Source organism: Lepidochelys kempii, chromosome 23 (assembly GCF_965140265.1).
Source record: "Lepidochelys kempii isolate rLepKem1 chromosome 23, rLepKem1.hap2, whole genome shotgun sequence".
Taxonomy (NCBI): domain Eukaryota; kingdom Metazoa; phylum Chordata; order Testudines; family Cheloniidae; genus Lepidochelys; species Lepidochelys kempii.
The window spans coordinates 14,651,904-14,677,017 of record NC_133278.1 but is presented as its reverse complement, the minus strand read 5'-3'; the positions used below and the strand labels follow the sequence as shown (position 1 = coordinate 14,677,017).

Genomic DNA, 25,114 nt, shown 5'->3' with positions numbered 1-25,114 from the left:
AGGACAGAGGACGAGATCTCTGGGCCAAAGGTCTAACAGCCCCACCCCGCCCAGCCATGAGGCTGGGTCCCCCCTCCCCAAGCTGCGCATATCAAAGGGCAGGAGATGGCCCATTGTGTAGGGCTGGGCCCCCTGGCTCCAGGCGTCTATTGGCATGCAAAGAGCTGCCGGGGGCCAGCAGGAGCCGGAGTCAGCTAGGGCGGGACCCCCCAGGCTTGACCCCCGCCCTGCCTGCCCCTGCACCCAGCCCCGGACCCTCAGAAATCACCCCAAGCAAAGCCCTGGGCCCCCAAACTCAGATCCCATCCCCCCTCCTGCGTCTTCTCCCCACACTCAGCCCCTGCCGCCCCCCGAAACTCAGTCCCCCCAAACAAACTGTCTTCCCTCCCCATTCCCCCCAACTGAGCTCCCGTCCCCCCATCCCAGCCCCCTCAAATTCAGCCCCTGTCCGTCCAACTCAGCTTCTGTTCTGTGCCCCAACATAACCCATCAATTTAAGCCCTGCCCCCCAACATAACCCCATCTGAGCCCCCTCAAATTCATTCCCCATTCTCCCAAAAATAACCCCCATCCCAGCCCCCTTCAAATTCATCCCCTGTCCCGCCAACTCAGTTCCTGTCCTGTCCCCAACATAACCCCCTTCCTAGTCACCCTCAAATTCAACCCCATCCCATCAGCTCCCACCCCCCCAAACTCAGCTCCCATCCCCCCAAAATAACTCCCATCCCAGCCCCCCTCAAATTCAGCCCCTGTCCCCCCAACTCAGCTCCCAGCCCTATGCTAGACTCCCAAACTCAGGTCCCAGCCCCCCAAACTTGTCCCCTCCTGTGCCCCCAGACTCAGACTGAGCCCCCTGCCCTAATTTTAACCTCCGTTTCTGAGAACCCCCCCATTTCACCTTCACCCCAAACTTACACTCAAGGCCCCAAATTGTCACCCACTCCAATCTCCACATTCACCCTGAACTCCAACCGGGGCCTCTTTTTTCCTGGTGCTCAGACTGAACCCCCAGACCTTTGCCCCACGGAGAGCCACCCCCTGTACCCAGCTCCCCCCATATTCACCCCAAGGGAGTCTCTGAAACCGCCACCCCCAAATGTAAACTGCTCTAACCCACCAGACCCCACCCCCCTCTCACAGCTTGGGAGAGAACCCAGGAGTCCGGGCTCCCAGCACCCCCAGCTCTAACCCATTGGGCCCCACTCCCCTCCCAGAGCCAGGGAGAGAACCCAGGAGTCCGGGCTCCCAGCACCCCCAGCTCTAACCCACTGGACCCGACTCCCCTCTCAAAGTGTGGGAGAGAACCCAGGCATCCTGGTCCAGGCTACCAGCTCCCCCTCCCCCGCAACAAACTGGGCTTTTAGCTGTTTTTAGTCTCTCTCTAGGGCAGATTTCCCCTTCCCTGCTGGGCCCTGCCCACCCCCCTCGAGCCCCACTGATATGCAGGAATCTGGGCCCAGGGCTGAGCTGGATTAGTTTGCAAATGAGCTGGGGGGATGGGGGGGGGGGGAAAGGCAAATAGAGACAAAGGCCCAGGGAGAACAATAGAGATCGGCCCCCCCACCCCCTCGCTGGAGCCACTCCACACCCCAGCCTGTCTGCCCCCTCCCCCCTGCCCATCACAGAGATCCCCCAGTCACAGCCTGTCTGCCCCCCCGCCATCACAGAGATCCCCCCAAACTCAGCCTGTCTGCCCCCTCCCCCCCGCCATCACAGAGATCCCCCCAAACTCAGCCTGTCTGCCCCCCCATTACAGAGATCCCCCATCACATCCTGTCTGCCCCCCGCCATCACAGAGATCCCCCATCACAGACTGTGTGCCCCTCGCCATCACAGAGATCCCCCCAAACTCAGCCTGTCTGCCCCCTCCCCCCTGCCATCACAGAGATCCCCCAAACTCAGCCTGTCTGCCCACCGCCATCACAGAGATCCCCCATCACAGACTGTCTGCCCCCATCACATAGATCCCCCCAACACAGCCTGTCTGCCCCCTCTCCCCTGCCATCACAGAGATCCCCCAAACTCAGCCTGTCTGCCCCCATCACAGAGATTCCCCCAACACAGCCTGTCTGCCCCCGCCATCACAGAGATCCCCCATCACAGACTGTGTGCCCCCCACCATCACAGAGATCCCCCCAAACTCAGCCTGTCTGCCCCCCCATTACAGAGATTCCCCCATCACAGCCTGTCTGCCCCCCGCCATCACAGAGATCCCCCATCACAGACTGTGTGTCCCCCGCCATCACAGAAATCCCCCCCCAAACTCAGCCTGTCTGCCCCCATCACAGAGATCCCCCCAAACTCAGCCTGTCTGCCCCCCCATTACAGAGATTCCCCCATCACAGCCTGTCTGCCCCCCGCCATCACAGAGATCCCCCATCACAGACTGTGTGTCCCCCGCCATCACAGAGATCCCCCCCAAACTCAGCCTGTCTGCCCCCATCACAGAGATCCCCCATCACAGCCTGTCTGCCCCCTCCCCCCGCCATCACAGAGATCCCCCAAACTCAGCCTGTCTGCCCCCATCACAGAGATCCCCCATCACAGACTGTCTGCCCCATCACAGAGATCCCCCCAACTCAGCCTGTCTGCCCCATCACAGAGATCCCCCCAACTCAGCCTGTCTGCCCCCATCACAGAGATCCCCCCAACACAGCCTGTCTGCCCCCGCCATCACAGAGATCCCCCAAATTCAGCCTGTCTGCCCCCCATCACAGAGATCCCCCATCACAGCCTGTCTGCCCCCTCCCCCCTGCCATCACAGAGATCCCCCAAACTCAGCCTTTCTGCTCCCATCACAGAGATCCCCCATCACAGCCTGTCTGCCCCCCATCACAGAGATCCCCCCAACACAGCCTGTCTGCTCCCCATCACAGAGATCCCCCCGTCACAGACTGTCTGCCCCCACCCCAGCCCGTCCGCCCCCCAGCACAGAGCCTCCCCGCACCCCAGCCCATCTGACCCCACCCATCACCGGATCTGCCCCCCCCTCCAGTCAGCCCCCCAGCCCAGCACTGGGGCCAAGGCAGGGAGCTGGGTATGATGGGGATTTGTTGGCCCTTAGCCGGGGTTAGCGTGAGCCAGGTGCATTCTGGTAGCTATCCCACAGTGCCCAGCGCTGAGTTTGGGGGGCTCTATCGGGGGAGGGACACAGCAGAGAAAGGGCCTGCAGGGATTCTGGGAGCTGAGGTGGGGTGACGGCCCAAGGCTCTTCTCCTTTGGGAGGGAAGTGGCTGCAAGCGGTTGCGGGGGGGGGTGGGGGGGAGCTAGGACTCCTGGGTTCTCTCCCCAGCTCCAGGAGGGAGTGGGGGCTGGTGGGTTAGAGCAGGGGGGCCTGGGAGCCAGGACTCCTGGGTTCAATCCCTGGCCATATGGTCTTCATATATCTTCCCCCACCTTGCTGGGCCTGGTTTCATTTCTCTAGGGGAGCTCCCTTTGGGGGGCCTGTTGGCTCCCCAGCCGTGCCAGAGAAGGCAGCTTGGCCCTTCCCTTGGGACTAGCAGGATTTCCCCCCAAGAGGATCCCCTGACATCCCCTCCACCCCGCCCCAGCTGATTGAATCAGGGTGGGGCGGGTGATTCACCCTCTCCAGGGGGAACATTCAGCCCAGACCTTGGTCAACAACTTAATGAACGACTCCTAGAGAGTCTGGGCTGGACCCCCAGGGGTCAATCAGTGGGGTGGGGGGGGAGAGAGAAAGGCCAGATCCCCAACTAAGATCAATGTGCCCTGTAGCTCTGCTTGGGTTAATGGGGCTGATCCCTGAGTATGTGGGGGGATCCCCTCCCCAGGAGAAGGGCTGGGGGGGTCTGTGAGCTGGGGGATCCCCTCCCCGGGAGAAGGGCTGGGGCCCAGGGGGTCTGGGAGCTGGGGGATTCCCTCCCCAGGAGAAGGGTGGGGGGTGTCTGAGCTGGGGGAACCCCTCCCCAGGAGAAGGGCTGGGGGGGGTCTGTGAGCTGGGGGATCCTCTCCCTGGGAGAAGGGCTGGGGCCCGGGGGGTCTGTGAGCTGGGGGATTCCCTCCCCAGGAGAAGGGCTAGGGGGGTCTGTGAGCTGGGGGATCCTCTCCTTGGGAGAAGGGCTGGGGCCCGGGGGGTCTGTGAGCTGGGGGATTCCCTCCCCAGGAGAAGGGCTGGGGGGGGTCTGTGAGCTGGGGGATCCCCTCCCCAGGAGAAGGGCTGGGGGGGTCTGTGAGCTGGGGGATCCCCTGCCCGGGGGGAGGGAGGGGAGCAGACATAGGAGCGGGTTTGTTGCCAGAGGCTGGGGAGATTCCCTGGAGCAGCTTCTGGGGTTCATGGACCCCCCACCCCTGACAAAAAGTGGTCGTTGAAATGCAAATATCTCCACTCCTCTGCTCGGTGGAAATCCAAATAGCCCCCATCCTGGCCCCCCAGTCCAAAAAGGGGGAGATGCCCCTCATCAGGGCCCAGCCCCAGAGCCGCCCCCGGGCCTGCACACACCCCCTCTCTGAGCAATTCTGGCCAGCCCAGCTGGAGGGAGTTTGGGGAGGTTCATTTGACCCTGGGGGTGTCATGCTGGGCCTGAAGATTTCCCCATGCTGCGAAAGGGCCCCGAAGCATTTTGTGCCCACTGAACCAGAACAGCTCACCCGGCGTTGAGATGCAGCCAGCTCTGGGGTGGGGCAGGCCGCATATAACGCCGCATGGGGACGGCTTGCCCGGTGCTGAGATGCAGCCAGCTCTGGGGCAGGGCAGGTGGGGAACAGCCACACACATCGTCACATGAGCATGGCTTGAGATGCAGCCACCTCTGGGGCAGAGCAGCTGGACTCACTTGGGGTAGGATTTGGCCAAGACACCAGGGTTCACCCCTCCCAACCCCTAGGGGTAGGAGCCATGGGGTGCTAGCGTCTTGTTTCCATGTAGGGAGAGGCTCCTGCTGGCCCTGACAGGCCAGGGTCTGAGCCAACTTTGAGGGGGCTGGGCTGGGCCGGGCTCCCCCATTCCCTTCTGCGGCAGCCAGGCGGAGCCACTGTCCAGAGGCCTGATAGCAGGGTAGATGGGCCCCATGATCTGATGGAGTGGGGGAGCGGGGGGGATACATGGCTCTGATCTGGGCACCCCAACTCTCCCCCCCATTCAGGACTTCAGGCCTCTTCAGGCAGCCTGCTCCCCCGTGGACCCCCGCCCCCGGCCATGTGATATGCAAAGCCCCCCCCCCCCGCCACTCCAGGCCCATTGTCTCTGGCTGACGAGGGGTCAATGGCCCATCCAGCCCCCCACCCCTCACCCACTCCTGATCTGAATCACCCAGGGAGGGGCTGGGTGGGTCTTTGTTCTTCAAGAGTTGGGGGGGTGAGGGGGGTGGCCTTGAACTTGATTGGAGGAAAGTCTGGGAGTGGAGGGAGGCCGGGGGCCAATGGCACGAGGGGCCAGCCCGCGGGGTGCGACCTTTATAAGGTCCTGAGCAGCTGGGGGGCAGGACAGGACCCACAGATCTCAGGAGGGGTCAGGCCCATCAGATGGTAGGTATGTTGGGGGGGGAATAGTGGGGTGAAGGGGGATGACCTATAGGATGGGGGAGGTCTAGGGGCTGGGGGTCCCAGGAAGACTCAACTTTCTGGGTGTGGGGTGGGTTGAGGTCTAGCGGGGTTGATAGGAGATGGGGGGGCTTTGAGTGGTTGGGAGGGGGCTTTGTGCTAGGACCAGTGGGTTGAATGGGGGGTGCCTAGGAGTGTGGGGTGCGGGGTTACCTGTGATGATGTCGGGGTGACCTGTAACTACAGATGTTGCTGGGGGAGGTTAGTGGGGTCTTGGGGTTGAGATGTGGGGCTGGGTTTGGGGGGTTTAGTCGGTCCTCGGGGTTGAGCTGTGTGGGAGGTAGTGGGGTTTTTGGGTGAGTTGTGGGGCTCCTTAGACCCATATGGTGTATGTATTGGGGGCTGAACTGGGTCTGGATATCCCTGGGGGGAGTTAGTGGGGTCTCCCGGGACTGAGAATCCCTGGTGAGGGGCTGGGTGTATGGAATGGGGTGAGCTAGGGGGCTGGGAAGTCTCAGGGGGTGGTGTTGGGGGCTAGGTGATGAGGTTAGTGGGGTCCCGGGAGGGGGTGGGATTGTGGTCCGGGAGTGACTTGTGGGTCCGGGGATCCCTATAAGACCAGTGTGGGGCTGGGGCGGTGGAGGGGTTAATGGGTCTTGGAGTGACCTGTGGGGCTGGGTTTCTGTGTGTGGGGGGTTAATGGGTCCTGGGGTGAGGGGTGGGGCTGGGTGTGTGTGTGGGGGGGTTAATGGGTCCTGGGGTGAGGGGCGGGGCTGGGTGTGTGTGTGGGGGGGGTTAATGGGTCCTGGGGTGGGGCTGGGTGTGTGTGGGGGGTTAATGGGTCCTGGGGTGGGGCTGGGTGTGTGTGTGGGGGGGGTTAATGGGTCCTGGGGTGAGGGGTGGGGCTGGGTGTGTGTGTGTGGGGGGTTAATGGGTCCTGGGGTGAGGGGCGGGGCTGGGTGTGTGTGTGTGGGGGGTTAATGGGTCCTGGGGTGAGGGGTGGGGCTGGGTGTGTGTGTGTGGGGGGTTAATGGGTCCTGGGGTGAGGGGCGGGGCTGGGTGTGTGTGGGGGGTTAATGGGTCCTGGGGTGAGGGGTGGGGCTGGGTGTGTGTGTGGGGTTAATGGGTCCTGGGGTGGGGCTGGGTGTGTGTGTGGGGTTAATGGGTCCTGGGGTGGGGCTGGGTGTGTGTGGGGGGTTAATGGGTCCTGGGGTGAGGGGCGGGGCTGGGTGTGTGTGTGGGGGGTTAATGGGTCCTGGGGTGAGGGGCGGGGCTGGGTGTGTGTGGGGGGGTTAATGGGTCCTGGGGTGGGGCTGGGTGTGTGTGGGGGGTTAATGGGTCCTGGGGTGAGGGGTGGGGCTGGGTGTGTGTGGGGGGTTAATGGGTCCTGGGGTGAGGGGTGGGGCTGGGTGTGTGTGTGGGGTTAATGGGTCCTGGGGTGGGGCTGGGTGTGTGTGGGGGGGTTAATGGGTCCTGGGGTGAGGGGCGGGGCTGGGTGTGTGTGGGGGGGTTAATGGGTCCTGGGGTGAGGGGCGGGGCTGGGTGTGTGTGTGGGGGGGTTAATGGGTCCTGGGGTGAGGGGCGGGGCTGGGTGTGTGTGGGGGGGTTAATGGGTCCTGGGGTGAGGGGCGGGGCTGGGTGTGTGTGTGGGGGGGTTAATGGGTCCTGGGGTGAGGGGTGGGGCTGGGTGTGTGTGTGGGGGGGTTAATGGGTCCTGGGGTGAGGGGCGGGGCTGGGTGTGTGTGGGGGGGTTAATGGGTCCTGGGGTGAGGGGCGGGGCTGGGTGTGTGTGGAGGGGGTTAATGGGTCCTGGGGTGGGGCTGGGTGTGTGTGTGGGGGGGTTAATGGGTCCTGGGGCGGGGCTGGGTGTGTGTGGGGGGTTAATGGGTCCTGGGGTGGGGCTGGGGCTCCCTAGGGAGTGGTGTGGGGCCGAATGGAGCGTTGAGTGGGCTCGGGGTGGGGCTCAGTGTGGGCTTGGACGTGAGCTGTGGGGCTGGGTTTGTGGGAGTCGGGGGGGGGCAGTAGGATCTGTGTATGGGAGTTAGCGGTGTCTGGGGGTGATGTGTGGGGCCGTGCATCCCGTGGGGCTGGGTGGGTGAGCTCTCGGGGCTGGGTGAGGGGCTAATGGGGTCGGGGGGGGTGTCAAACCGGTCTCGGGGCGAGCGGGGCTGGGGTCATTCGGGTCTGAAGGCGGCTTAGCCGCGCCTGGCGGTGAGCTGTGGGGCTGGGGATCCCTAGGGACCGGCGTGGGGCTCGGTGGGGGGAGGGGCCCTCTGCATTGGGGGGGCCAGTGTGACCCCGCCGGCCGGAGGCCGCCAATACGGTGGCCCTGTCTTGTGCCCCAACCTTGAGAAAGTGCTTCATTGTATTGGCAGGTTCCGGCCGGCCGCCTCTCCAGCGGGGCAGCCGGGCAGGGGGGCTCCCCAGGGACCCCCCTGATTGTGGGGGGGGGCAGCGCCCCCCCACCATGCAAAGCCACCGCGCTTGGGGGGCGGGGGGGGCGTGTGTGCGCAAAGGCGACTTGAATCCTTTGGAGCGAATTTCTTTTCTAACCCACAGAAACTTGGGGGGGCTCGGGTGCCGTGTTGTGTCTTTGCCACGTGTGTTAAGGAGGCTTCGGGCCACCCCAGCAACTGGTCCCCACAGCTGCATGTTCCACATCCCCCCAGACAGACCCACATCCACCCCTGCACGGGGGGGGGGGGTAGGCCCTGCCCCACTGAATGTGGGATTTGTCTCCCTGGCTCCAGATTGCCCGGGTTAGATCCTGTCTCTCAAGATCCCCTCTGCCCCGGCCCCACCCCTCAGCCCTGGGCCCATTTCCCCCCCCCCACACGCCCACAACGAGCTACAACATTCCTGGGCTTCTGGGGGGGTCGCCTTTGAATTGTAACATGCCCAGGCTTCCTACCTGCCAGAGTGTGCTGGGTGTGTATAATATGTACACAGGTGGGGGGGTGCATAGAATATATACGGCTTATACACTAATTTTATATGACAACCTGTACAAAGCTATATGTGGCCTGTGGTTACACGCTACAGGAATACTGGTCCTGTAGATACATAGTACAAAGAACAGGGGGACTTGTGGCGACTGAGAGACGAACCAAGTTATTTGAGCAAAAGCTTTCCTGAGCCTGTCAAGGTTCCTTCCCCACTCTGCACTCTGGGGTACAGATGTGGGGACCTGCATGAAAACCCCCGAAACTTATTTCTACCAGCTTAGGTTAAAACTTCCCCAAGGTACAAACTATTTTACCCTTTGCCCCTGGACTTCCACTGCCACCACCAAACGCTTCTCTGGGTTTATTGGGAAAGCGTTGTTTGGAAACCTCTTCCCCCCCATCCTCCCAACCCTTGCACCCCACTTCCTGGGGAAGGTTTGGTAAAAATCCTCCCCAATTTGCATAGGTGACCAGAGACCCAAACCCTGGGATCTTAGGACAATGAAAACAACATTCTGTTCTTGAAAAGGAACAAGAAACAGTAAAAAGAATCACCTCTGAAATCAGGATGGTCAATACCTTACAGCTACAGCCACACATGGGGGGGGCCCCCCCCCGAAAAGCTTCTGCTCAAATAAATAGGTCAGTCTGGAAGGTGCGACAAGTCCCCCTGTTCTTTTTGTGAACACGGCTGCTACTCTGAACCCTGTATAAATAGTGTTTATCGCAGTGTGTACACAGTAATTTGTGTATAGTTATATTTTTAGTTTGGGCTTATACCCTGTTTTTTTATATATAGTGTGTGTATCTTTGTTTTATATATAGATCAACTCTATATACATATTTCTCCTTTAATTTGTATAGTTTTTATATATAGTCTATAAGTAGTCTATCGTCAGTGTATGTGTGTCTAGAATAACTTGTTTTATATACACAAACTAGATCTAGTTACATGATTTCGTTTATTTTGCTTAGATATACTTGTCTATGTAGTGTGTAGTTTGACATACGATGTCTTTATACTATCCACAGCATGCACATAATGTAACTTATACGGTGTATATGAATATATGTATACTTGTAAAAATTGATGATAAAATGGGGCATACAGACAGGAATTGGGCATATACACGTGTTATGTGTAATAGAGATGAATTATACCCACACATGCAATCGTGTATGAAATTTTTGGGCATGCAAAATTTTTACCGATTGCCATAGATATCACTTCACATTACACTCATAGAAATAAGAATGTGCATATCATGACTCAAAGTTGATTTAGAGTGCGGGGACTGTATGTAAATACTTGTTTAACATGTAGTGTGTATGAATGATGCATACACTATACAGATACTGTGAAATAATTGTGTGTGTGTGTCCAGCTTTGATTAGCAAATTGATTGCATAGCAATTGTATGTCTAGATTTAAATGGAGTTTTATTATAGAGGAAAGTTGTGCAAATGTGGGCATCAAATGTTCTTCAAATTTGATTATCGCATAAGACTTGCATGCCCAGAGAATGCTAGTCTAGAAATTGTATCTCCGTACAATCAAATTTGGTTATAAAAGGGGATGGACGGGAACTGCATGCTGAATGCAAGTTTGATTATAATAAAGCGTCTGCCAAATTGGATTATAAAATGGAAAGAAACGCCATTTAAATAGAAATTGGATTATAATTGGAAAATGGATGTATGGAATCCATGTTTAATTAGGTAAAAGAATGTGTATAGAAAATTGTGTGTAATAAAGCTTGCATTATATGCAGCCACAATATGAAACACACACACGCATCCAATTCTACATGTATTCTGTGATCTAAAATGTATGATAACCCTGTATGCCGATTCCAGGTACGTGTGTGTGCAGGCACGGGTGTGTGTGTCCTCTTTCATCCATTTGAAGTTCTCCAAATGCTCGTCCTCAGATTTACCTCCCGCGCTATTCCTCTCCATTTTGGAATTCTTTGCTGTGGGGAGCAAATTCGGACTAGAAGTGGGCTCCGTTTGGTTCAGAGGAAGTTGCTGCCAAAGTGAACTCTGCTGAACCAGACTGAGGTCACTTTCTTTCTGAAGGAGCAACCACATGGGTGGCTAAATCAATTAGGATTAATTCGGACGAACCAAGACATTTCAATGTTAATTCAGATCATCTCCCTGTGTAGATGAACAATCTGTCTTGTTTGTTGAGAGTATAAACTAAAACATGCCTCATTTTGGCTTTATCTTGGCCTGGAAAAATGAGTGTTTTAGTCACTAGAGAACTGCACACTAGTTGTGTGTCTTTGTGACTATGGACACACCTACACACAACCCAGTGCAGCTTGTGCAGCACAGCTGGCCTAAGTCTCAGAACTCCTGGGTTCCACTCACGCTGCTGGCCTGCTGGGTTACCTGGCACAAGCCATTTCCCCTGCACTGTGCCTCAGTTTCCCTCTTAAAAAAGAGAACACTACTGGCTGCTGGTGTGAAGTGATTTGAAATGCTGGCCCATGTCAGCGCTCTGTGCTCATCTGGGGATGTATGCACAGTAGGGTTTTGGGGGGGGGTGCCTAAGGGGCCGTCCACACCCCCCCCCCAGTGGCCGTCCACACCCCACACAGACAATGGCACTTCTTTGTGACCTCAGCTTCAACTAAGTGCTATATTGTTTGTGTGGGGCAGGGGCCAGGCTGTGCAGCAGGGGTGAGTGGGGTGCCCCCAGCCCCCCTCAAGCCAGGATTTGCTGCGAGGATGGGCTGCTCTATGGGGTGGGGGTGGAAGAGGGCGCCCCCCAGGGGTAGGAGCAGGAGGTGACTGCCCGCCCCTGGCCCAGACAATAGCACTTTTTTTGCTCTGCTCTCTAGGAAAGTGCTCTATCGTTTGGGTGAGGTTCGGGACGGACTCTCTGCAGGGACCAGGACCGGGCGCCCAGACCCTCCCTGGCTGGTCCTGGCCCAAACATTGGCACTGTCCTGCTCTCCCCGCTGGGAAAGTGCTGCATTGTTTGGGTAGGGGCTGGCTGGGCTAGCCATCGATGTCGGAGGTGGGGGGGGCAATCTGTTGCGAGCAGGGGGGGAGTGTGGGCAGGGGCAGGGATGAGGGGGAGAGCGGCCGGGCTGGACTTGAAACCTGTCCCCTCCCACCCCAGCCCCCTATTCCCATCTGACCCTCTGCTGCAGCCTGCCCCAGAAGAGCTGGCTCAGTGTGTCCCTGCTGCCCCCTGCTGGAGGGAATTAGTTCTGTGCGTGGGCGTGCGCAGAGCAGGTGTCCCTGCTGCCCTCTGCTGGAGGTTGAAGGCTCTGCAATCTGTCCCCACTGCCCCCTGCTGGAGGGGATGAGTTCTGTGTATCCCTGCTGGACAGGATGAACCCAGCTTTTTTTGGGGGGCGGGTGTCCCTGCTGCCCACTGTTGGAGGGGATGCCACCTGCAGGATGTGTGTGTCTAAAACCAGGGCTCAGCTGCTCTGAAGGCTGGGTGAGCAGCAAGGGCCTGGATCTGCAGCCAGGCCAATGGGAGGTTAGAGATTAGGGGAGTTCAGCTCTGGATAAGGCTCCCAAGGGATCCCTGTTAGTGTGAGCCACACACCAAGGCCCATGGACCCTGACATAGAATCACTGAATTATAGGACTGGAAGGGACTTCAAGTCCAGTCCCCTGCCCTCACCGCAGGACTAAGTATTAGACCATCCCTGACAGGTCCAACCTAACTGCCCACTTGCTGCAATTTAAGCCCCTTTCTTCTTCTATCCTCAGAGGTTACATAGGTACCTGGAAACCGGCTTGGGTCCCCACCATCTGAACATCCTCCAGATAATGACATTGAGAAGAACGGGTTTGGTGTTTAGCTCTATGAAATGCCGGTGGCAAATCTCACTTGGAACACCTGCCACCCTGTTCCGTGTTACGAGGTGACACACAGGAAAGAAAAAAGGGGCCATTGGGATGCACCAAAGAACAAAGTCTTGGTCGATCACTATCCCCATCCGGGTAGAGGACACATGCAGGTGGACTCTGAGCTCTGGGGGAAGGGAATCAAAACCCCATGACAAGAAATTGTAAGGCACAGTGCTTATAGAAGCATTCCTGATTTGTGTGTTCCTGTCACCTGCTTTAACCTTGTAAATACCTCATTTCTTTTGCTTTGTTAATAAAGCCCTAGTTAATCATAGGATTGGCGACAACCACTGGCGGGTGGTTTGGATAGCAGAGATCAAGCCCACTGCGGTGTTAAGGGAAGTGGGTGGAGGGTTCGGCTTTCCACAACGCCCCCTGTGGAGATGCCTTGAACAAACACTGGAATTGGGGAGTCTCATGTTCTGGCTTGCACTTGAGTGTAAAGGGTAGTGACTTTTCACTAAAAACCTTGTACCAGAACTGACAGGTTGGTTGCCTTCTGCTTTGCGTGCCTTTATAGTGGAAAGCTCCAGTGAACCTCCGAGGTGACAGCAGGTTAGCAAGAACCACGAAGGTGTAATGAATGCCTCTAGGACAGCTGAGCGCTGAGGCCGTGCCTGTCTACACTACGAAATAGGTCGAATTTATAGAAGCCGGTTTTTTAGAAAGTGTTTTTATACAGTCCGTGTGTGTCCCCACTAAGCGCATCAAGTCGGAGTGCGTCCACAGTACTGAGGCAATGGTCGACTTCAGAGCATTGCACTGTGGGTAGCTATCCCAGTCTCCGGAGCCCATTGGAATTCTGGGTAGAACTCCCAATGCCTGATGGGGCAAAAACATTGCCCCTTCCCTCCCTCCTTCCATGAAAGCAACGGCAGACAATCGTTTTGCGCCTTTTTTCCTGGGTTACCCGTGCAGACGCCATACCACAGCAAGCATGGAGGCCGCTCAGCTCACCGTCACCGTACGTCTCCTGGGCGCTGGCAGACGCGGGACTGCATTGCTACACAGCAGCAGCTCATTGCCTTGTGGCAGCAGACAGTGCAGCATGACCGGTAGCTGTCGTCGCCGTACTCCAGGGTGCTCTTTTAGCCAACCTCAGTGAGGTCGGTCAGGGGTGCCTGGGCAAACATGGGAGTGACGTCAACCAGGTCATTTCCCTTTTAAGTTTCAGAACAAGAAATTAGACCAGATTTGTTTTGTATTCATTTTCTCCCCACTCCCTCACTCTGTGAAATCAACGGCCTGCTAAACCCAGGGTTTTGAGTTCTATCCTTGGGGCCATTCTGTTTCTCCTTGATGCAAAGCCCCCCCCTTTGTTGATTTTAATTCCCTGTAAGCCAACCCTGTAAGCCATGTTGTCAGTCGCCGTCAGACAATCGTTTCATGCCTTTTTTCAGCGCAGACGCCGCAGCACTGGGAACATGGAGCCCGCTCAGATCACCGTGGCAATTATGAGCACTATAAACATTTATCCAGCAGCATATGCAGAGCCATAACCTGCAACAAAGGCGAAACCAGGCGAGGCGACTGCAGCACGGTGACGAGAGTGATGAGGACATGGACATAGACTTCTCCCAAAGTATGGGCCCTTGCAACATGCACATCATGGTGCTAATCGGGCAGGTTCATGGCATGGAACGCCGATTCTGGGCCCGAGACACAAGCACAGAGTGGTGGGACCGCATAGCGCTGCAGGTTTGGGATGATTCCCAGTGGCTCTGAAACTTTCACATGCGTAAGGGCACTTTCATGGAACTTTGACTTGCTTTTCCCCTGCCCTGAAGCACAAGAATACCAAGATGAGAGCAGCCCTCACAGTTGAGAAGTGAGTCGCAATAGCCCTGTGGAAGCTGGCAATGCCAGACAGTTACCAGTCAGTTGGGAATCAATTTGGAGTGGGCAAATTGACTGTGGGGGTTGCTGTGATGCAAGTAGCCAACGCAATCATTGAGCTGCTGCTATCAAAGGTAGTGACTCTGGGAAATGTGCAGGTCATACTAGATGGCTTTGCTGCAATGGGATTCCCTAACTGGTGGGGCGATAGACGGAACCCATATCCCTATCTTGCACCAAGGCAGCAAGTACCTAAACCGCAAAGGGTACTTTTCAATGGTGCTGCAAGCCCTGGTGGATCACAAGGGACATTTCACTAACATCAATGTGGGGTGGCCAGGAAAAGTTCATGACACTCGTGTCTTCATGAACTCTGGTCTGTTTAAATGGCTACAGGAAGGAATTTACTTCCCAGACCAGAAAATAACTGTTGGGGATGTTGAGATGCCTATAGTTATCCTTGGGGACCCAGCCTACCCCTTAATGCCATGGCTTATGAAGCCGTACACAGGCACCCTGGACAGTAGTGAGAAGCTGTTCAACTATAGGCTGAGCAAGTGCAGAATGGTGGTAGAGCATGCATTTGGACATTTAAAGGCGCGCTGGCGCAGTTGACTGACTCGCTCAGACCTCAGCGAAACCAATATTCCCATTGTTATTGCTGTGGAGCACACAGCAAGCAATCTCTGAGAGTAACGGGGAGACGTTTATGGCGGGATGGGAGGTTGAGGCAAATTGTCTGGCTGCTGGTTACACACAGCCAGACACCAGGGCGGTTAGAGCACAGGAGGGCGCGGTACACATCAGAGAAGCTTTGAAAACCAGTTTCATGACTGTCCAGGGTACTGTGTGACATTTGTTTGTTTCTCCTTGATGTAAACCTGCCCCCCTAATTCCCTGTAAGCCACCCGCCCTCCCCCCTTCAATCACAGCTTGCTTGCAAAGAAAAGTCACTATCGTTTAAAAACCATGCATTCTTTATTTGATAAAAATAGGGAGATAACTCACAAGGTAGCCTGGGTGGAGTGTGGGAGGAGGGAAGGAAAAGGCTGTAGCTCACGAAAGCTTTTGCCCAAATAAATTGGTTAGTCTCTAAGGTGCCACAAGTACTCCTTTTCTTTTTGTGAATACAGACTAACACGGCTGTTACTCTGAAACTTCAGAACTTGTTGAATGACAGCCTTCTGTTGCTTGGGCTGTCCACTGGGGTGGACAGGTTGGGTGCCTGGAGCCTCCCCCCCCCATGTTCTTCGGCTTCTGGGTGAGGAGGGCGGGCGGTTAAACGGGCTTCAGTGGCAGTCTGTGATCTGCTGCCATTCCTGAACCTCCACCAGACGCTGCAGCATGTCCGATTGATCCCGCAGTAGCCCCAGCGTTGCCTCCTGCCTCCTAATCTTCCTGTCGCCACTTCTCAGCTTGAGCGTCCCTCCTGTCCTCATGTTCATTAGCCGCTTTGCTGTACTGTGCTACTGTGTCCCTCCACACATTCTGCTGAGCTCTGTCAGTGCCGCACGACTGCATGAGCTCAGAGAACACTTCATTGCGCGTGCGTCTTTTTCACCGCCTTAGCTGAGATAGCCTCTGAGACAGAGGAGGGAGGTGGAGGGGAAAAAAGGGAGAGAAGTATTTAAAAAGATACATATTACAGAACAATGGTTATACTCTTTCACAGTGAACACCACTATTCACTTTACATAGCACATGTGATTTTGGTACAAGGTCGTATTTTGCATCTTATAGTGAGTGCCTGCAACTTTGGTGTTAGAGATCACACACGCAGGGCCGGGCAACAGAATTCGGCTTGCAGGCAGCCATGGTAAGCCATAGTCTTTTGGCTTCTGCAACCTTCAAAACAGCTTTCAGAGTAACAGCCGTGTTAGTCTGTATTCGCAAAAAGAAAAGGAGGACTTGTGGCACCTTAGAGACTAACCAATTTATTTGACCATGAGCTTTCGTGAGCTACAGCTCACTTCACTGGATGCATGCTCAAATAAATTGGTTAGTCTCTAAGGTGCCACAAGTCCTCCTTTTTGCTTCATAACAGCAGCACCCTCCTTTCCCATACCAAGCAAAGCCTGTTGAGTTGGCCATTTAGTGCTGCGGTTTTCGTGTTAATATGCAGCAGCAGAAACCAAACTAACCACCCCACCCCATCCAATTTTCTGGGATGATCACTTTACCCCTCCCCCCACCGCGTGGCTGGTATCAGGGAAGATCCCTGCTAGCCAAACGCGAACAGCTCAGCGCCAATAGCAGCCCCCCCCCCCCCGCCTCATGGCTAACTGGGGGGAGGATTTCTTTTCAGCCACAGGCAAACAGCCCAGTAGGAACGGCCTTCTCTGAATGTCCCCTTAATTAAATTCCTGTATTTCAACCAGGTTACCATGAATGATATCACTCCTGAGGATAACACAGATAAGAAAAGGAGGACTTGTGGCACCTTAGACTAAGAAATTTATTTGAGCATAAGCTTTCGTAAGCTGAATGCATCCAATGAAGTGAGCTGTAGCTCACAAAAGCTCATGCTCAAATAAATTTCTTAGTCTCTAAGGTGCCACAAGTCCTCCTTTTCTTACATTTAAAAAGTTACACTCACCAGAGGTCCCAGGTCCCTTCTCCAGCTTCGTTGGGTTGGGAGGGTATTTCAGTCAGGGTGATAAAAAGATCCTGGCTGCCAGGGAGAACTCTGTGCTGTGCTCTCAAGCTCGTCCTCATCTTCCCCATCCACAAAATCCACAGGCATGGCGGAGAGTACCCCATCATTGGAGCCACTGACAGGGGTGGGGTAGTGGTGCCCCCCCTCAGAATTGCATGCAGTTCAGCGTAGAAGTGGCATGTCTGGGGCTCTGTCCCAGAGCGTCCGTTTGATTCTTTGGTTTTCTGGTATGCTTGTCTGAGTTCCTTAAGTTTCACGCGGCACTGTGTTGCATTCCTGCTGTAGTCTCTGTCCATCATGGCCTGGGAGATTTTTTGAAATGTTTTGGCATTTCGTCTTTGGGAATGTAGTTCTGATAGCATGAATTTGTCTCCCTGTACAGCGATCAGATCCAGTACCTCCCGTTAGGTCCATGCTGGAGCTCTTTTTCGATTCTGGGACTGCATGGTTACCTCTGATGATGAGCTCACCTGGCCAAACAGGAAATGAGATTCAAAAGTTCCTCAGGCTTTTCCTGTCTACCTGGCTAGCGTATCCAAGTTCAGAGTGCTGTCCACAGTGGCCACAATGGCGCACTGTGGGATAGCTCCCGGAGGCCAATACCGTCGAATTGCATCCGATGTCGATTTCAGCACTAATCCCCTCCTCAGGGAGGGGTACAGAAATCTGTTTTAAGAGCCCTTTATGTCAAAAAATGGATTCGTTGTGTGGACGGTGCAGGGTTAATTCGATTTAATGCTGCAAAATTCGACAAACTCATAGCGTAAACCAGGCCTTAGGGGTTGGCTGAACAAGAGGTAGGACGGAGTGGACTTGTAGGCTCTGAAGTTTTACACTGTTTTGTTTTTGAGTGCAGCCATGTAACATCTACATTTGCAAGTTGCACTTTGACGACAGATTGCACTACAGTACTTGTATGAGGTGAACTGAAATCATTTTTACTGTGCAAATATTGGCAATAAAAATACACTTTGATTTGAATTACAACACAGTACAATATATTTGAAAACATAGGAAAACATCCAAAATATTTAATGAATTACAGTTGGTATTCTATTGCTTAACAGTGATTAAAACTGATTAATATTTTTTAATCACCATTGAATTTTTTTTAACAAAAAAATGCATCAGTTGAATTGTTTGTGGTTTGAGGGCTACCATTGAGAACTTCCACCATTTTCCCTAGGTGACCATATGCGATATCCCTCTCCTGAGGGAAACGGATGCTGCAAGCATCTTGAGTACAGACCTCATCCTTATGCTGCAAGCCACAATGATGCCAGCGGAGTTAATACAGCAGTGGGGTGGGAAAGTGCCATCCTGTGGCGGAGAAAATAAGGCAGCCCTTCCCAGAAACCTGCAAAGGATTGTAAAGTACCTCCATGAAAGGTTCCTAGAGGATTATTCCCGGGCCATTCCAGTGCACATAAGCACCCGCTGCATAGCTGGAGTGCCCACTGATACCCATTTCATTTTTGTTCAGATTAAACAGCATGTAACCCCTACAGTTTGATTGGTCGCCAACTGGCCCCGTGATGGGCTCCTGGGTTAAAAGCAGTTCTTGCCTGCCAAGGGAGAATGGAACCTCTGCTTGCCTGGCCCCCATTCTCCTCCCCTTCATGTTGCTGGAGGTCGCCGGGGCCTCCTGGGAGGTATCCACAGAGCTTTTTGGGGTAGGGGTGGGGTTGCCGCCACAAATCTTCAGCTCATAAAAGCGGCACGTCTGGGGAGCAGAACCAGGACGACTGTTCGCCTCCCTTGTCTCCTGGTACGCTTGCCGGAGCAGTGCTGCGTGTCTCTTGTGTAGCCCTTTCCCCCATACTTTGGGCAATTTTGGCATAGATGTTAGTGTTCTGGCTTGGAGCTCTACCTGCAGACTTTTCCCCCCACTCCTCCCAACAATAAGAGCCACCCCCTGTCTACTCCATACTGGAGTGTTTGTGGCCTTGAGTCTCCATGATCAGTGTCGTGTCAAGGTTCCTCCCCCACTCTGAACTCTAGGGTACAGATGTGGGGACCTGCATGAAAAACCTCCTAAGCTTATCTTTACCAGCTTAGGTCAAAACTTCCCCAAGGTACAAAATATTACACCCATTATCCTTGGACTGGCCGCTACCACCACCAAACTAATACTGGTTACGGGGGAAGAGCTGTTTGGACGCGTCCTTCCCCCCCAAAATACTTCCCAAAACCTTGCACCCCACTTCCTGGACAAGGTTTGGTAAAAAGCCTCACCAATTTGCCTAGGTGACTACAGACCCAGACCCTTGGATCTTAAGAACAATGAATAATCCTCCCAACACTTGCACCCCCCCCTTCCTGGGAAATGTTGGATAAAAAGCCTCACCAATTTGCATAGGTGACCACAGACCCAAACCCTTGGATCTGAGAACAATGAAAAAACATTCAGTGTTTTACAAGAAGACTTTTAATAAAAAATAGAAGTAAATAGAAATAAAGAAATCCCCCCTGTAAAATCAGGATGGTAGATATCTTACAGGGTAATTAGATTCAAAAACATAGAGAACCCCTCTAGGCAAAACCTTAAGTTACAAAAAAGATACACAGACAGAAAGTTATTCTATTCAGCACAATTCTTTTCTCAGCCATTTAAAGAAATCATAATCTAACACATACCTAGCTAGATTACTTACTAAAAGTTCTAAGGCTCCATTCCTGGTCTATCCCTGGTAGAAAACCAGCATACAGACAGACACAGACCCTTTGTTTCTCTCCCTCCTCCCAGCTTTTGAAAGTATCTTGTCTCCTCATTGGTCATTTTGGTCAGGTGCCAGTGAGGTTACCTTTAGCTTCTTGACAGGTTTCAGAGGAACAGCCGTGTTAGTCTGTATTCGCAAAAAGAAAAGGAGTACTTGTGGCACCTTAGAGACTAACCAATTTATTTGAGCATGAGCTTTCGTGAGCTACAGCTCACTTCATCAGATGAAGTGATGAAGTGAGCTGTAGCTCACGAAAGCTCATGCTCAAATAAATTGGTTAGTCTCTAAGGTGCCACAAGTACTCCTTTTCCTTTAGCTTCTTAACACTTTACAGGTGAGAGGAGCTTTCCCCTGGCCAGGAGGGATTTCAAAGGGGTTTACCCTTCCCTTTATATTTATGACAATCAGATTTAAGGCTAGGGCGCGGCTTGTTTCCTGTGTACCTGGCTGACCCGCAGTGAAGTTGAAAGTAACCTCCAGCGCCGTGACAGCAGAGCTCTATGGGACACCTGGAGGCCAATTCATTCAAATTGCACAATGCAGCGGTTACACGATGTCGAATCTTCAACTGCTATGCCTCTCGGGGAGGCAGAGAACAGAAGTAGACTTTTATAGGCCACTTAGGTCAGCAGAAGGGACTCCTAACTACTTTGTAGGGTGGACCAGGCCTCAGCTCAGAGCCTGGAAGATCTCACAGTCTCAAATAGTGGAGGTGGAGACACTCCCAGGAGCGTGAGGCGGCCATGCAGCATGAGTACAGACCTGGTCCTCATGCTGCAAGCCACAATGATGCCAGCAGAGTTAATACTGGAGTGGGGTGGGCCATACAGCATGAGATGCTGCGCCTTCTGAAATCCCTGCTTTGAGCAGGGGGTTGGACTAGATGACCTCCTGAGGTCCCTTCCAACCCTGATATTCTATGAAAACCCGTCAGACATCTGGAGGCATCTGCTTGAGCTTCAAGAAAAACAGCTTGAGGCTAAACGCCCTCTACACAAGGGCCTGCGTGGCCCAGTTCCCCATTTCCCATAAACTTAGCACCTTACCTCACCTCCTGCAACGAGCAAAAGGCAGGTTTTTGAAGACCTTCGATGCGTTATCCCAGACTGGCCGGCGTGGTTTCTCCCCTCTCAGTTTTAATCACTGTTTACCCAAGGTTACATGATTTGGTTTCAGAGTAACAGTCGTGTTCGTCTGTATTCGCAAAAAGAAAAGGAGGACTTGTGGCACCTTAGAGACTAACCAATTTATTTGAGCGTGAGCTTTCGTGAGCTACAGCTCCCTTCATTGGATACATCCGATGAAGTGAGCTGTAATATGCTCAAATAAATTGGTTACTCTTTAAGGTGCCACAAGTACGCCTTTTCTTTATGATTTGGTTTGTGCAACAACAGTCAAGGTTTCAAAAATGAAACACGCTATTGTGGGGGGCATTGGAGGGAGATGCAGGGAGACTGATGCAACAGCAGGAAAGGCATTGGAATGCAGATAAGCAGCGCACATGGTTTTTTCAAAGTCTCCTGCAGCCTTATTGCCCTGGTATCGGGCTGCTGAAAATTCGCTGCCAGCCTATCTGGCTCCCTGTCCCACCCCTGCGGAAACATGTCTCCCTTCACAAGAAGACTGCACAGCTGAGAAAGGTCCATGCGCAGCTAAGCCAGGCTTTTGAAAACACAAACATGGGGTGGTTTGGGGTTCATAGTGGAGGAAGGAAACTGCATCACGGGAGGTCAAAGCCACGTTCCCATTCCCCCTTGCCGTTGCAAGCCTTACCTCAAACCCAGGCAGCTAGTTGCACTGTGGGATAGCTACCCATGGTGCACCACTCTGCATCAACATTAGCAAGGATGCTCGCCACCGAATAGACATGCACATCCGACACTGCGGAGGCTGGATGTGGATTTAGATTTAAGTTGGCTTAATTTTGCTGTGTAGACATACACACAAATGAGGTAGTCTAAGGGTGTCTCAGCTGCTTTACCTTTGTTTAAGCTTTTCCTTTAATAAATCTCCAGTTAATGATAGGGTTGGCTGCAAGTGTTGGCTTTGGTGTCACATCTAAAGCGCAAGTGACCTGGGGAGTTCTTTGGGACTGGAGTAACCACACTATTGTGATTTTGGGTGTAAGGGACCATCTACCACAGGGAACTTTGCCGAGGTAGCAAGATAGCCTAGGGGACACTGGGGTCTGTTGTAAAGCCTGAGTAGGTTTACTTGGACCTGCTTCAGTGCAAAGGGCCTGGACATAATGGCCTCTTCTCTAATATTTGGTGTTTATGCACCAGGCAGGTTTCCAGGCATTACTGCAATGGAGCAGAGTTTCTGTATAAAGTACCCGTGTTAAAAACACTCTGCTAACCCCTGCGGTGCCGATGAACGGGGGTGGGGTGAGGGAAGACCCTGACCCTCAGGTTGAGGTGCAACAAATCAGAAATGCAGAGTGCATTCTGACACCACCCCACCTGATTCTCAAACACTGCACCCCTCACCTACCTGCAGGGTCTGATTGCAGCAGGTCGAGCGCAGGGGGGCTTTGAACCCTGGTCCTAACAGCCTAGAGGTGTGCCCTGTTTCTTCTTGGAGATGGAAGGTATCTAATGCTACATCTTCCCGTCCCTGCCCTGCAAGATGCCAGGCTTTTCAAATAAAGAGCTCTTTAACCTAGCAGGGAAACCCACCTCCCTTGAAGTTAAATCCAGCCACATTTGAGCTGGGAACAAGCCCCCCATTTATAAGGGTGACTGACCTCAAGAGAAGGTTGTCTAGATCAGGTGTAGGGAACCTTTTTTCTATCACAGGCCATTGGCCCACAGGGAAAAAAACAAAAACAATTGCAGGCCACACAGAAAAACTAAATTACTTTTTACTTGAGAGAAATATAAAATGTTCAACTCACCCACCTGGGAAGGCTCAGAGCTTCACTCTGTGGCAGGGCGAGCTGGCGCTTGGGGATCCAGCCCTGTGGTGGGTAAAGGACCAGCTTGGAGCTTCCACCAGCGGTGGGGTGAGCTGGCACTTGCGGCTCCAGCCCCGCGGGGGGGCATCACAGAGACTTGCCGAGGGCCAGAGGAAATTAAGCAACAGTGGATGCAGCCCACGGGTTCCCCACCCATGGTCTAGATAATATTTAGTCCTGCCCTGAGGGCAGGAGACTGGACTAGATGACCTCTTGAGGTCCCTTCCAGTCCGAGGATCTCTTCAATGTTTGGCAAATTGAGACTTGACTTCAGCCACTTCAGTGCCCAATAACAGGAACGCAGGTGAATTTCTCCTGTCTGATACCAAGATTGTCCCAGGAGAGACAGATCCTTGAAACAAATGATAGCCACCATTCTCACAGCCCTTCTAAGTACCCTTCTGCATCATCCAGTCCCTTAGTGTCCTCAAGTGTGCAGCTCGCTGCTCCATCACAAATGGCGGGACAGTGAAAAACACCCTTCCCAGGAAGGGAAACCATTGATGGGTTGAGATCTGCATTAGGCCAGCCTTTGATCCTCTAATGCTCTGAGAGGCTCCCAGCCCTGGACAGCTACTATAAGATGGTGACACCCTACTAGACCCTACTCCCCAAAACCAGGGATAGAACTGAGTCTTGGATCTGCCCCCAAGACCCCACTCGCCTCCCAGAGCTACAGCCATAACCCAGGAGTCCTGGCTCCCAGCCCCCCTCCTGCTCTGACTTTCCCCCATCCCCAAGATCAGCTCCCAGCTCTGCTAATCCATCCCGATGTGAGCTTCCCCCCAATCAACTCCCCTCTGGTGCCTCAACCTCCCAGGAGACCCAGCCACAGAGTGACAATCACTCAACAGCTGGAAGCCAGGGGGCTGCTGGGATGGTTCCGGCCCCCAAAGGCAGCCAAGCACAGACCCCATCCCTAGCTTTGGCCTTGTTCCCTTCTACCCCAGCAGGGGATGAAAGGGTTTGTACTGGCCACGAGATCCCACGCCCGCTGCCTTTAGCCCAGCCCCGGATGAGCATCACCATGCAGGCCACAGCTGTAACACCAATGCTGACATACCGGGTCCCCGCCCTTTCCCCAGTAGGATGCGGCCAGGCTCGCAAGGCGGAATAAACCCCACCCAAGGGCAAAGGGCCCTCTGCCACCTGCAGAACCAGCCAGGAAAAGCCAAGCTGTATCAGAATTGGAAGAGGTGCAGACACCAGCAACCAAAACAATCAGGGGCATGGAACAGCTTCTGTATGAGGAGAGATTAAAGAGACGAGGACTGTTCGACTCGGGGGGGGGGGGGGGGGGGGAAGAGAGAAGGGATATGGCCCACCGAGGTCTATAAAACCATGCGTGGGGTGGAGACAGTGGGTAGAGAAACACTAAGTGTTCTTTACCCCTTCACATGACGCACAAACCAGGGGGCACCCGTGAAACGAACAGGCAGGTTTAAAACAGACAAAAGGAAGGATCTTCGCCCAACGCAGCCCACATGTGGAACTCCTCACTGGGGAATGTTGTGAAGAACAAAAGTAGAACTGGGCTCAAGAAAAAAGCTCCTGGAGGACAGATACTTCAGTGGCTATTAACCAAGATTGTTAGGGAGGCAATCCCATGTTCCAAGTGTCCTTAAATCTCCCAAGTGCCAAAAGCTGTAGACAAGGGATGGATCACTTGATAATTGCCCTTCTGCTCATTCCCTCTGAAGCACCTGGCACTAGCTGCTGTTGGACAGGATACTGGGCTATATGGGCCACTGGCCTGATGCAGCTCAGCTGTTCTGATGCGCCCATATTGTCCCTTTTTATCTGAGCAGCTAGCCAAACTCAGGCTTCTGCAGGAGAAACTGGTGCTGGAGTCAGCTGGCCACCCCATTTCTATTTCCAGAGCCCCTGAACAGGTTCCTTGCTCCTAGCCTCTTTCAGCCAGCCCTCTGCCCAAAAGCTCTCTCAGGGCTCTCTCAGGGCTGTTCCCAGGCTTGTGCTACCAGCTCCCGTCTCTTTGTGCTCCTCTCTTCCACCCTTGGAAATTGTCAGTGTGCAAAGTGGCTGCCGAGCGGACGGACAGACATGCCTTATAAAGAGAATGCACTGGCAGGCTGAGGGGGCCCAAGACCAGCTCTGGGTGGTCTCCTGACACCCTAGTATTTCCCTGCCCTCCCTTACCCACTTTGGCACAGCTGCTTTGAAACGGATGGCTAAAGGATCTGGAATTGAGCCTTGGAGGTCAGGCTGCCCCCTAGGGAAATGTCAGACCTGCCCCCTAAAGAAGGGCCATAGCTTGTATTAGCTGTAGAACGCACCCTGGAGGAGGAATGTGGAAACAGGAGTTCTCTCAAATCCCATGTGGGTTGGCCTTGGCCTGGGTCTCACACACTAGCAGAGAATTCTGCAGGTGGCCCATGCCAGGATAGAGCTAGCTACACACAGGTCAAATTCAGCCCTGCCCAACAAGGCTGAGAAGAGCCCTTCCTCGAGTCCAGGCCCGGCTGGCATACCATCAGGAACGCAACCCCATGCTTGGGGCAACTCTAAACCTCTGACTACCAGAAGCCAAGGGAGGCAGATGGGGGTGAATTACTCCATAATTGCCCTGATCTGTACGTTCCCTTAAGACAGGACACAGGGCTAG

General features: G+C 54.0%; 1 protein-coding gene across 1 annotated transcript in view; it reads left to right on the top strand.

The window, feature by feature from the left end:
- Positions 1–25,114, top strand: part of NOSIP (nitric oxide synthase interacting protein) — a 357,930-nt gene that overhangs the window by 2,290 nt on the left and 330,526 nt on the right. The window lies entirely within an intron of this gene.